Raw genomic sequence first — 14,527 nt, 5'->3', positions numbered from 1 at the left:
TCTTGCCATCATCCTGACAAAAGCATGTCCTTATCTAATCTCTGTGCTGAAACACAAGCACTTATAAACTCACCCTGCTGTCACCTACCAGCACTCTACTTACCCAGTCACTGTCCATGCACTTGTACAAAGACCCAGGTATTAAGCGACACAGCGCTACAGTCAAATGTGCACACTCTATGCAGGCCCCTAACCCCATGTAGACTACTGATTCACTCCTGTAATACTCTAGGTAGTACTCATGCAGTGCCCCAATCACACTGTCACTCTCTGTCCACTCTTGCAATACTCCTGACAGAAGCAGGTCCTTATCTAATCTCTGTGCGGAAACACAAGCACTTATAAACTCACCCTGCTGTCAACTACCAGCACTCTACCTACCCAGTCACTGTCCATGCACTTGTACATTGACTCAGGCATTAACTCACGCAGTGCTACAGCCAAATGTGCACAATCTATGCAGGCCCCTAACCCTCTGAAGACTACTGATTCACTCCTGCAATAATCCAGATAGTACTCATGCAGTGCCCCAATCACACTGTCACTCTCTGTCCACTCTTGCAATCATCCTGACAGAACCATGTCCTTATCTAATCTCTGTGCTGAAACACAAGCACTTATAAACTCACCCTACTGTCCACTACCAGCAGTCTACCTACCCAGTCACTGTCCATGCACTTGTACAATGACTCAGGCATTAACAGACGCAGTACTACAGTCAAATGTGCACAATCTATGCAGGCCCCTAACCCCCCTGCAGACTACTGATTCAGTCCTGTAATAATCTAGGTAGTACTCATGCAGTGCCCCAATCACACTGTCAAGCTCTGTCCACTCTTGCAATCATTCTGACAGAACTATGCCCTTATCTAATCTCTGTGCCGAAACACAAGCACTTATAAACTCACCCTGCTGTCAACTACCAGCACTCTATCTACCCAGTCACTGTCCAGGCACTTGTAGAATGCCTCAGGCATTAAGACACGCAGTGCTATAGTCAAATGTGCACAATCTATGCAGGCCCCTAACCCCATGTAGACTGCTGATTCACTCCTGTAATAATCTAGGTAATACTCATGCAGTGCCTCAATCACACTGTCACTCTCTGTCCACTCTTGCAATCATCCTGATAGAACCATGTCCTTATCTAATCTCTGCCGAAACACAAGCTCTTATAAACTCACCCTGCTGTCAACTACCAGTACTTTATCTACTCAGTCACTGTCCATGCACTTGTATGATGACTCAGGCATTAACACACGCAGTGCTACAGCCAAATGTGCACAATCTATGCAGGCCCCTAACCCCCTGCAGACTACTGATTCACTCATGCAAAAATCCAGGTAGGAGCCATGCAGATCAGCAATCACAGTGTCACTCTCTGTTCACTCCTCCTATCATCCTGACAGAACCGTGACTTTCTCTAATCACTATGCAGAAACAAAAGCAGTTATAAACTCACCCTGCTGTCAAGTACCAGCACTCTAACTATCCAGTCACTGTCCATGCACTTGTAGAATGCCTCTGGCATTAAGACACGCAGTGCTATAGTCAAATGTGCACAATCTATGCAGGCCCCTAACCCCCTGTAGACTACTGATTACGTCCTGTAATAATCTAGGTACCTACTCATGCAGTGCCCCAATCACACTGGCAATCTCTGTCCACTCTTGCAATCATCCTGACAGAACCATGTCCTTATCTAATCTCTGTGCTGAAACACAAGCACTTATAAACTCACCCTACTTTCAACTACCAGCAGTCTACCTACACAGTCACTGTCCACGCACTTGTACAATGATTCAGGCATTAAGACACACAGTGCTACAGTCAAATGTGCACAATCTATGCAGGCCGCTAACCCCTTGCAGACTACTGATTCACTCCTGCAATAATCCAGTTAGTACTCATGCAATGCCCTAATCACACTGTCACTCTCTGCCCACTTTTGCAATCATTCTGACAGAACCATGTCCATATCTAATCTCTTTGCTGTAACGCAAGCACTTATAAACTCACCCTGCTGTCAACTACCAGCACTCTACTTACCCAGTCACTGTCCGTGCACTTGTACAATGACTCAGGCATTAAGAGACACAGTGCTACAGCCAAATGTGCACACTCAATGCAGGCCCCTAACCCCATGTAGACTACTGATTCACTTCTGTAATACTCTAGGTAGTACTCATGCAGTGCCCCAATCACACTGTCACTCTCTGTCCACTCTTGAAATCATCCTGACAGAACTAGGTCCTTATCTAATCTCTGTGCTGAAACACAAGCACTTATAAACTCACCCTGCTGTCAACTACCAGCACTCTACTTACCCAGTTACTGTCCATGCACTTGCACAGGGACTCAGGCATTAACACACACAGTGCTACAGCCAAATGTGCACAATCTATGCAGGCCCCTAACCCTCTGCAGACTACTGATTCACTCCTGCAATAATCCAGATAGTACTCATTCAGTGCCCCAATAACACTGTCACTCTCTGTCCACTCTTACCATCATCCTGACAGAACCATGTCCTTATCTAATCTCTTTGCTGAAATACAGGCACTCATAAACTCACCCTACTGTCAACTACCAGCAGTCTACCTACATAGTCACTGTCCATGTACTTGTACAATGACTCAGGTATTAACAGACGCAGTACTACAGTCACATGTGCACAATCTATGCAGTCCCCTAACCCCCTGTAGACTACTGATTCACTCCTGCAATAATGCAGATAGTACTCATGCAGTGCCCCAATCACACTGTCACTCTCTGTCCACTCTTGCAATCATCCTCACAGAACCATGTCCTTATCTAATCTCTGAGCTGAAACACAAGCACTTCCAAACTCACTCTGCTGTGAAATACCAGCACTCTATCTACCCAGTCACTGTCTATGCACTTGTTGAATGACTCAGGCATGAAGAGACACCGTGCTGCAGTCAAATGTGCACAATCTGTGCAGGCCCCTAACACCGTGTAGACTACTGATTCAGTCCTGTAGTAATCTAGGTAGTACTCATGCAGTGCCCCAATTACACTGTCACTCTCTTTCCACTCTTGCAATCATCCTGACAGAACCATGTCCTTATCTAATCTCTGTGCTGAAACACAAGCACTTATAAACTCACCTGTCAACCAGCAGCAGTCTACCTACCCAGTCACTGTCCATGCACTTGTACAATGACTCAGGCATTAAGACACACAGTGCTACAGTCAAATGTGCAAAATCTATGCAGGCCGCTAACCCCCTGCAGAGTACTGATTCACTCCTGCAATAATCCAGATAGTACTCTTGCAATGCCCCAATCACACTGTCAATCTCTGTCCATGCTTTCAATCCTTCTGACAGAATCATGTCCTTATCTAATCTCTGTGCTGAAACTCAAGCACTTATAAATTCACCCTGCTGACAACTACCAGCACTCTACTTACCCAGTCACTGTCCATGCAATTGTACAATGACTCAGGCATTAAGAGACACAGTGCTACAGTCAAATTTGCACATTCTATGCAGGCCCCTATCAACATGTAGACTACTGGTTCAATCCTGCAAAAATCCAGGTAGGAGCCATGCAGATCAGCAATCACAGTGTCACTCTGTGTCCACTCCTCCTATCATCCTGACAGAACCATGACTTTATCTAATCACTATGCAGAACCACAAGCAGTTATAAATTCACCCTGCTGTCAACTACCAGCATTCTAACTATCCAGTCACTGTCCATGCACTTGAAGAATGCCTCAGGCATTAAGACACGCAGTGCTTTAGTCAAATGTGCACAATCTATGCAGGCCCCTAACCCAATGTAGACTACTGATTCACTCCTGTAATAATCTAGATAGTACTCATGCAGTGCCCCAATCACACTGTCATTCTCTGTCCACTCTTGCAATCATTCTGGCAGAACTATGTCCTTATCTAATCTCTGTGCCGAAACACAAGCATTTATAAACTCACCCTGCTGTGAACGACCAGCACTCTATCCACCCAGTCACTGTCTATGCACTTGTAGAATGACTCAGGCATGAAGAGACACCATGCTACAGTCAAATGTGTACAATCTATGCAGGCCCCTAACCCCCTGTAGACTACTGATTCAGTCCTGTAATAACCTAGGTATTACTCATGCAGTGCCCATATCACACTGTCACTCTCTATCCACTCTTGCCATCATCCTGACAAAAGCATGTCCTTATCTAATCTCTGTGCTGAAACACAAGCACTTATAAACTCACCCTGCTGTCACCTACCAGCACTCTACTTACCCTGTCACTGTCCATGCACTTGTACAAAGACCCAGGTATTAAGTGACACAGCGCTACAGTCAAATGTGCACACTCTATGCAGGCCCCTAACCCCATGTAGACTACTGATTCACTCCTGTAATACTCTAGGTAGTACTCATGCAGTGCCCCAATCACACTGTCACTCTCTCTCCACTCTTGCAATACTCCTGACAGAAGCAGGTCCTTATCTAATCTCTGTGCGGAAACACAAGCACTTATAAACTCACCCTGCTGTCAACTACCAGCACTCTACCTACCCAGTCACTGTCCATGCACTTGTACATTGACTCAGGCATTAACTCACGCAGTGCTACAGCCAAATGTGCACAATCTATGCAGGCCCCTAACCCTCTGAAGACTACTGATTCACTCCTGCAATAATCCAGATAGTACTCATGCAGTGCCCCAATCACACTGTCACTCTCTGTCCACTCTTGCAATCATCCTGACAGAACCATGTCCTTATCTAATCTCTGTGCTGAAACACAAGCACTTATAAACTCACCCTACTGTCCACTACCAGCAGTCTACCTACCCAGTCACTGTCCATGCACTTGTACAATGACTCAGGCATTAACAGACGCAGTACTACAGTCAAATGTGCACAATCTATGCAGTCCTCTAACCCCCTGCAGACTCCTGACTCACTCCCGCAATAATCCATATAGTACTCTAGCAGTGCCCCAATCACACTGTCACTCTCTGTCCACTCTGGCAATTATCCTCACAGGACCATGTCCTTATCTAATCTCTGAGCTGAAACACAAGCACTTATAAACTCACCCTGCTGTGAACTACCAGCACTCTATCTACCCAGTCACTGCTATGCATTTGTAGAATGACTCAGGCATGAAGAGAGACCGTGCTGCAGTCAAATGTGCACAATCTATGCAGGCCCGTAACCCCCTGTAGACTACTGATTCAGTCCTGTAATTATCTAGGTAGTACTCATGCAGTGCCCCAATCACACTGTCAGTCTCTGTCCACTCTTGCAATCATTCTGTCAGAACGATGTCCTTATCTAATATCTGTGCCGAAACACAAGCACTTATAAACTCACCCTACTGTCAACTACCAGCACTCTACCTAACCAGTCACTGTCCATGAATTTGTACAATGGCTCAGGCATTAACACACGCAGTGCTACAGCCAAATGTGCACAATCTATGCAGGCCTCTAACCCCCTTCAGACTACTGATTCAGTCCTGTAATAATCTAGGTACTACTCATGCAGTGCCCCAATCACACTGTCACTCTCTGTCCACTTTTGCAGTCATCCTGACAGAACCATGTCCTTATTTAATCTCTGTGCTGAAACACAAGCACTTATAAAATCACCCTACTGTCAACTACCAGTACTCTAACTATGCAGTCTAGGTATCCTCCTGTCTATCCCATGCACTTCTCCAATCACTTATCCATCACGATCTACTTATCCTAATACTCTGCCAATACCAGCACTATCCTATCACTCCGCCAATACCTAAGCACTCATAAATTGACCATGTACTCTATTTGCAGCACTGCAATCATTCCAATTACTAGTAATGTACTTATGGAGTGGCGTAGCCACTAACACAAGTACACCTCCAATATTCTGTACAGTATGCATACAGACCTCCAACCAGGTATATACTATTCATACACTCATGCAAATTCCCACTTACCACCCATGCAGCCTAGCAATCCTCCTGTTACTCCCATGCACTTCCTCAATCACCCATGCAGCACTATCCTCTTATCCTATCAATCCGCCAATAGCTATGCAGTTATAAATTGACCAGGCACTCTCTTTGCAGCACTGTGATCATTCCAATTACTAGTCATGTACTTATGGAGTGGCCTAGTCACTAACACAAGTACACCTACAATATTCTGTCCACAATCCCTGCAATCATCTAAGCACATACATACTATTGGTACACTCCACTAAATACTAAAGTAGCACTCATACAGCCTAGGATTCCTCCTGTCAGTCTCATGTACTTCCTCAATCACCCATCCAGCACTATGTTCTTATCGTATCACTCCTTCAATACCTTATGGGGCAGATTTACAAGCCCCCCGCACCACCAGTACATCACTTTTTGTGATGTAGTGGTGGCACTGGGGGCACCTCCATATTTACAATGAGAGGAAAAGCCACCATGCATGGCTTTTCCTCTCCTGGTAAATATGGCCCCTTCACACGCAGCACTTTGTGTTGAAAGTGCGTTCCATGGGTGTTGCTGTGTATGTTCCCACACAACACCCATGGAACCAGACACATCTCAAGATTTACGAGAAATCGTAAATCTGGAGATGCGTGTGAATGCTGCACCACCGTAGAGGTGGCGTAGCAAGGCGCAACGAGGAGAAATGTTTTAATTTTCCTAATTTTTACCTCTTTCAATGCGTGCTGCATTCCACAGCACTCATTGAAGGAGGAAAATGCATTTAGTTATTTTTTTTGTATAGGAAGGTGTCCTTTCCTGTACAAAAACAATCTCCCCACGACACAGGAATCCTTGCACCATGGTGCAAGGGTGCCTGCGCCAGCGCATGGCTACAGTTTGTGCGCCACTGCAGAGGGAAGCACAGAGATGCAACATATTCATGTAAATATGTTGCATCCCTGTGCTTCGGAAGTGTCGCAGCGCGGTACAGCCAAAGGGGTTGCAGTGCCACGCTGCAGATCTGCCCCTATAAATTCACCGTACACTACTATATATTCAACCAAACTTTCAGACATTACCATGCAATTATAGTTTTTTTTTTTAACCAGATAAGATAGTTTTGACAAGAACTTTTTTTTCTTCTTTTATTGTTTTGTATTTTTTTGTAGTTTTTGAATAATTTTGTCGTTTTTTGGGTGTTTTTCTAAAAACTGAAAAAAAAGGAACTAAGTAAACAGGTAGCTTTTGGAATTAAACATCATTCCAAAAAATCGCATTTATGGTTTCGCTGTGCTGCGTAAACAGCATCCACGGATTGTTCACCGTAGCAGATGATGGCTTTGCACTTAGTGCAGTGCTGCTGGAGAAATGCAAATTCTGGACGAATGTCTATCGGAGCTATTGATGTGGACGCTCCGGAGGTGCTATCAATGCCTGGTGGTGGATTTTTTGCTGCACGTCTCATCTCTTCTCGTGGCAGATTCCGGGGGTGAATGGTACGTAAAGGTTTGTACATACTCGCAGTTCCACAGGAGTATTTTTTTTTTCACTGCCTCGCGACAGGACCCTGTCACACAGCGAGCATGTGACTTTTGTTGCATTTACCTTTTTTTGTCTGGCAGGAAAGGTAAACAATTTCCAGACCACTGACTCAGGCCTCTGCTTGGGTGGATCTTCTTCCAAGATATCTTCATCTGAAGAATGATGAGAAGCTTGGGAACCAGATGCCATTGTTCCAATGCAATATTTGAAAAACACAAAAAATTTGAAAAAACAGCTCTTGAAGGAGAAGAGATGTCTCTCATCAATTGGTCCAAACAGAATGACTAAAATGGGTGGGGTCCTTCAACTGTTGCAATGGGAAATGTTATAAACCAATCAAACCCCTTTTTTTAAGGTCACATGGGATTCGCGCACCCTGCGCTCACGATGAACGCACCCGACGCAACTTCGTGAAAATATATTAAACAATAATATAAGTTTATTACAAGTACAAATTTATTATTTTTATGAATACCTTAGATAATCTCTTGCCCTAATATGTACATTAAAGACACATACATATTATTTTAGAATTTAAAAACTTTTACGGGAGTCGCGCACCCCAGCACGTATATGACATCACGCGTGGCCCGCCACCGCGCAAACGTTGCGTACCTTAATGTGCAAGTGTCGCAAATATGCGGGAGAAGGAGTCGTGCATCAGTCACATACCTATCGCGCATGCCACGTGATATCATATGTATATAACGTAACTGGAAGCCACGCACCCGTCGCAGACCGTACGCGGATCCTTTATGACTTTTCCAAAATGGCGGCTAGAACACGCGCACCCACAGTGGTAGGTGTGCTTTGGGTGCGTGACTCCCCCCAAAAAATTTGGGGAAAAAATATATAATTTTAAAAAAAATAAATGACATAATTATATTAAACTAAATTTTAAAAAAAATAATTATACATTTTACCACTTTTTTTTTTTTTTTAAATAACAATTGCAATTTTCAGAAAAGTATATAATATTGTTTAATAAATATTAATATAAATATTAGAGGTAGTTTTAAATTCTTCCTCTTTTAGCACATGTTCTACCTCTGTAGGCATTGTTAGAAATTAGCATTTAAAAAACCTTTGAAATTCACCGAAAAAACCACAGGTTTCAGGCACGTTATAGTTAGAAATTAGCATTTAAAAAACATTAGAAATTCACTAAAAAAACATATGTTTCAGGCACGTTATAGTTAGAAATGAGCATTTAAAAAAACCTTAGAAATTCACTGAAAAAACCATAGGTTTCAGGGGCGTTATAGTTAGTTGGACATTTCACTCGTACAAAACCAGTGAAATTCCCCCGTTATAGTTAGTTCAGCTAACTATAACTCGCACCCCCGCAATGCACTGCTGATGACGTCACATATTACATCATTCATGACATGGTCAGTGACATCACTAATGACATCACTGATGACATATATATATATATATATATATATATATATATACACACACGCACACACACTTGTACACTTACCAGATATATACTCATTGTAAAGGCATGCAAGGGCATGTAAATTCTAAAGTCATATGTGAGGTAAAGACTTGCATGGTAAAGGTATTGAGTGGTAAATGATGCGTGGTAAAGACATGCACAGCAAAGGTATTCGTTCTAATGTCAAACAACAGCTCCAGAGTACTAGTTGTGGTAAGCCTGTCTAGAGCGCTATATTCAATTGAGCTTTCACATCTAATTTCTCTCAGCTACCTCTGCCCAAAAAATGTCCTTTTTTGAATAGTAGTACACAGCCCTTTACCTTGGAAGTAACGTGAAATGTTGTAGGGTACATAAAGTCCACTATATTAATAGCTTTCACGCAGACTATGTATTGATAATGCGTCTGCAAATCAGCTGTCGTACAAAATCGTCTTAGTGCCAAATATTATGTAATATAGGACATACATTTTTTTTACAGTTCTTTAACTTGTAATTACTTGCAATGGTATACTTTATATTTAGTGAGAGAGAATGGTTGAATGTCAGAATATTGTGCTAGCAAAATGTTGTAACCAAATCAAAATATTGTGAAGGTAAGTAGATGTAGTTAACCCCTTCGGTGCCCGCCCCTTTCCCCGCCCTGTGCCGGCCGTTGCATTAGCGGGCGGGGTTTGTGACGAGCTGGACTCGTCATGGGCACAGCGCCACCGCGGCCCATGACGAGTCCAGCTCGTCACGGGCACCGAAGAGGTTAAGTATTTATTTACTATTCATAACTCTACATCTACATACTTTAAAGTGACGTGCATAGATCTCTACTTGCCTACATTAACGTACCTTCAAGATATTTTGGTAATAGATATTTAAAACTCATTATTGAGGTAGTATCATTTCCTAATCACACTTTTTCTTTTTTCCCTACATAGTTTCCTGCGCCATGGATTTTTTGTTTGTCTGCTTTCATTTCCCATAAAATCTCTAGAACATAATCTACTGAAGTAAAAACTTCCATTGCAAGAAGTGACGTAACTTCTACAGTAAGGACGCTAGGGAAGGGGGTATAAATAAAATTCAAGAGATAAAGTGATGCGGGAAGCACCAGCATCATGCTGCCGAGCATTTAATCCATTTACCAGCAACTGAGAGTGTGAATAAAATCTCAGAAGTAACAAAGATGGCCCCCAGCCACAGTTGCAATCAGTAGGGAGTCAAGGTGCTGGGATTGCATTCTAAATTGGAAACCTGTCATTGCACCTGCCTTTTGTGCTGCTGTGTGATATAACCAGCATCCCAAGATAACCTGTCTCCTCATTCCAAACAAACAGAGATTTTATTATCCAAATGAAAGTCTCTTGACGCATTTCTAGAAACGGTGATATAGCCAGCAATTTGACAAATTATAAATGTATTTTACTTTATCGGCTTATCTGAAGTCTGAATTGTGTTCGTTGTTAAGTAATATTTGCAACCCCCTTTTATTCAGTTTTTATACCGAAATAACTTTGTCACTCGCAGAGACATGTAATAAATGAAAAACAAAAGTATGCGTTGTGCAGGGTTTCTCTTGAATCACACTCTTTACGGTGCTTACTTTGTAAAACAGTAAGTGCCAGGGCCCTGACCAGGAGGCCACTGCAGCTTGCACCAACCCTTGCCTCCTCATCGCTGCCAATGGCAGTTCCAAAACAACTACTAACCATCCCTCTCGCCTGCAAGTGCGACAGTTCAGATTATTCCAGGTCTCTGAAGCTAAAGGAAAGGCTGGGGGGGGGGGGCAGGTATCAGCATTTTTTTTAGGTATATTGTATTAATAAACAACCCTTGATCTGCTCAGCAGCAGCACCATGTGGGGGAGTGTAATGAGTGTGTTGATGACAATTAAGTGCCGGTGCCGAGGACCGGAAATCACCGGCTTAAATTAAGCACTGCTCTTTAGGTTACGAAAGAAAAGCTACCTCCTTCTACGATAATGAGTGTCTCATTAGGAGTGTCTCTGTAGCAAGAGCTCCCGCCCCCCACCCCCATCAGAATTACAAGGGCAGTGGTAACTCACAAGAGCCATTCTCTTTCACTTGAAGATTCAACAGTGGAACTCTGGGTAAAACTCCAGGGGCGAATGGGGAATTTCCAAGGGAATTAGCTGTAATTATGGATTCTCCCAGGTGATTTCTCATTTGTAAGAGGGTGCACTGGGTCCCACTTGACATCCTCTGGTAACTTCACCCTGAAGTTACTGGTAATATTACCACCAGTATGGTTAACTCCAGGAAGGCAGAGTTACAGGGAGGTTTACCGGGGACTCGTAATATATGACCCTGGATGTTCAAGCCCTACGTTTGAATAGCATGCATTCATTGTTACTGCTAACACCACAACATTACTTCCCAGTGTGCTACTACACAAATCATGAATTTTATTGCAGCATCTAATCTAGTTTTCATCGATTTGGGAAAGTGGTCCCTGCTGCTCCAGCACAGTTAGCAGCTCTTTGTTTTCAATACCAAGTGTATTTTTACATTCGTCATTCGAAATTGTAAGTGTAGGGAACGGATTGCTAGGCAACGGGAGAGAAACAACTGTCTTGATGAAAATAATATGAGCACTAAAAAGTGCACTGGTTTCTGTAAAGAACTGCTGGCGAAAGGTAAGGTCTTTCTAAAATAAAATACAAAATACATGCCATATCCAGCAACAGCTAGACAAAAAATAAAGGAAAATAAAAACTTAGGGGCATATCACCGAAGGACCGGCGATAATTATCGCTAAGCGCACTTAGCGCTAGGATAATTATCGCCGGCTAACGTGGATTTTTATCGCAGAGATAGAGTGCTATTAGCAACGCTTATCTCAAAAGCGATAAAAATCCTAGCGCTAACCGCCAATGTGAGATTATCGCTGGAAACCCAGCGATAATCTCACGAAGTATGGCGTTAGCTTGATGATAGGGCAGGCCAAACTTAGCCATGATATCCACCTTCCATAGGATATCATGGCTAAATCAGTCCTGAAGCAGGCATAAGGAAAGTAGCAATGACAGGGATTATCGCTACTTTTCTTGCCGCTATGCTTCATAGCGTGGGGCTTGATGATAGGAGAAATGTCGCTTAGCAACATTTCTCCAGTCATGTCAGGGCAGGAACGCCCACTTTGCATCTCATTAGAGATGCAAATCTGGGCGTTCAGAATTCAGGCGCTAATGCAAGGTTTCACGCAATAGCGTGACCTTGCTGATAAGGCGATAAAATTATTGCTGCTTTTCGCCCGACAACGGACGCAAAAGCGGCCATAATTTTTTATCGCCTTGTTGCTGATATGCCTCTTAAAAGGTCCAAACCAAGTTAGCTAAAGCACATATTTAATAAAAGCAATGTAATAAAAATTTGCAAAAATTTGCAAAAGCAGAGAAATTGATAGAATGTGGTAAAGAAAACGAAAACGTGTCCATAAGAGTGCTTGGAAAAATGCATAAAATACTATCCTGTGAGAAAGGCAAAACGTGGTTAAAACGTGGGGAGATGATGTAGCCTAAGGGGTATGGCGGTCAATCTCAAATCTGATGAACCTGGTTCGGGTCTCGGCAATGACACTCAACATCCTGTGATTCTGGATAAATCACTTAATCTCCCTGTGCCTCACAAAAATGAATGTGTCCTTGTATAAGCAACTGTTGCTCATGTAAAGCTCCCTGATACCTGCGGGTCAAGTTCACGCCACATAAAGCAGCAACTGGTGGTAGGAAAAGTTCTTTCAAATAGGCTATTACGTTGTGCTGAAGAAATAACATAATTTGAGATTTACAATACGGTTTTAGAGCAAGCCTACAGCCAACTGAACAATATTGATAGAAATTGGGTTTTTGATTGAGGGAGGTGAAAACCTTTCTCAAGCAACACCCACATTTCTTGTTAGGGCAAACCACAAAATTCACTAAATTAACCTGTGCTTAACACTCTGGTAGCTTGGTGCAAAAGCATGCATGCAGGCTTAACTTAGAGGTAATGTGTAAAGCATTTATGGAGCATGTAGGAAATTGAGTTATTAGTTTTGTGGCCTGCACAAGTAATAGTATAACAGTTATCTTTACTGGGAATCAAGCACCCCATTGTAGTGCTTATTCTCTTGCGCTAGCGATGCAGAGCCGTTCAAGGTCTACCCAGGGGAGGTGGTGTGGACTAGCAATCACTATTTGCTGGCACGCAACAATAACACTCAATAATGATTGCAAATTAGGTACTTTTTCTTTAGAAAAAGGAAAGTACATTTATTACACACACACCACTTAATAGTATGCAGTAATTTACAAAGGTATACATTGGTAGATGGAAAATACCATAGATGACATTACATAATCACCGTTGTTCTCCTAAAGGTGCCATGCAACCATATAAGCTCTGTCTACTGGTTTGGTCAAAGGTTCAGGAGCAGTAAATCATGTTAAAGACATAATTTTGTATGAAAATGCAATCATCAATATCAATAATCATGTGTAAATGCACTTATTACATTAATAGAGCATATTCAGGGGATCAATAATCATTGTCAACCTTATCTCAATGAAGCATTAAAATGAATAAACGTGTCTGTGGATATTTATAAACTTTTCAACCATGTAAATGCAATTTTAAAAGCTGTCCATGGAGAGCATCATATTTTGAATATATTACATGTAACCATAAACTTAAACCCTAGAGAATGCTTCAATACATGTTTCTATTATAATTCACTATCAGGCCACGATAAATGTAACCATAAAGTAAACCCTTAAGGGGCACTGCACTCTCAGCTGTAGAGCAAAAGTTCCAACCTTGGGAGTGCATAAAAACCATTAGAAAAAGTTCAGAGAGGTCTTGGTTTCAAGGACCCCGCAAGCATAGGGTGAGATCCTGCATCCCCTCATGATTCCTTCAGATGTTGGTGGTGCCCCCTGTCCTTCTGGGGTCTATACAAGGCAAGAAAAACATGTAATTAAGGAAGCCCTGCAGGGCTTTATGGGCACTCTAGCTAGGATCACTGAATATTTTAGTATGGACTACCCTGCTATCGGAAGAGCAGCAAAACTTTTCTTTTGTTTTTCTCTTTTTTGTGGGGGCATGCCCAGTCCCACCCAGACACCCCCATGCCTCCTCAACGTTGGTGGCAGCTGAGGAAGCCCACCCCTTGCTAACCCGCCAGCTCCCGCATGGGCAGGGATCTCCTTAGTGGACACAGTGGCCGCCCACTCCCCCCAGAAATGGGCACGGGAAGCAAGGCAGGTGAACCGCTACCGAGGAAGGCTCAACAGTGCTCCACCCTTGCTGCTGGCATTCGGGGATGGGGTTCTGGTCATCTTCCTCATAAGTGCGGCCAAGGGAATGAGATCCCCAGACCAAAGAAGATTCTCGGGAAGTGACCCCACGCATGCCTACGCCTTGCAGAACAACAAGGAAATAAATCCTGGGCTGCCCCCGGGGGTAGATTAATAAACGGTGGCAGAGCCCCATGTGCTTTTTTGGCCAAAAATGGCAAATCTTGCCACATTTTAAAATGCCACACCTCGGGCCTCATTGGGCTGATTATGAAGATCTTGGGCTCATTATACTCCTGGTAGTAAGCT

Source organism: Triturus cristatus, chromosome 6 (genome assembly GCF_964204655.1).
Source record: "Triturus cristatus chromosome 6, aTriCri1.1, whole genome shotgun sequence".
NCBI classification, from domain to species: Eukaryota; Metazoa; Chordata; class Amphibia; order Caudata; family Salamandridae; genus Triturus; species Triturus cristatus.
Note: the sequence above shows the minus strand (reverse complement) of the source record.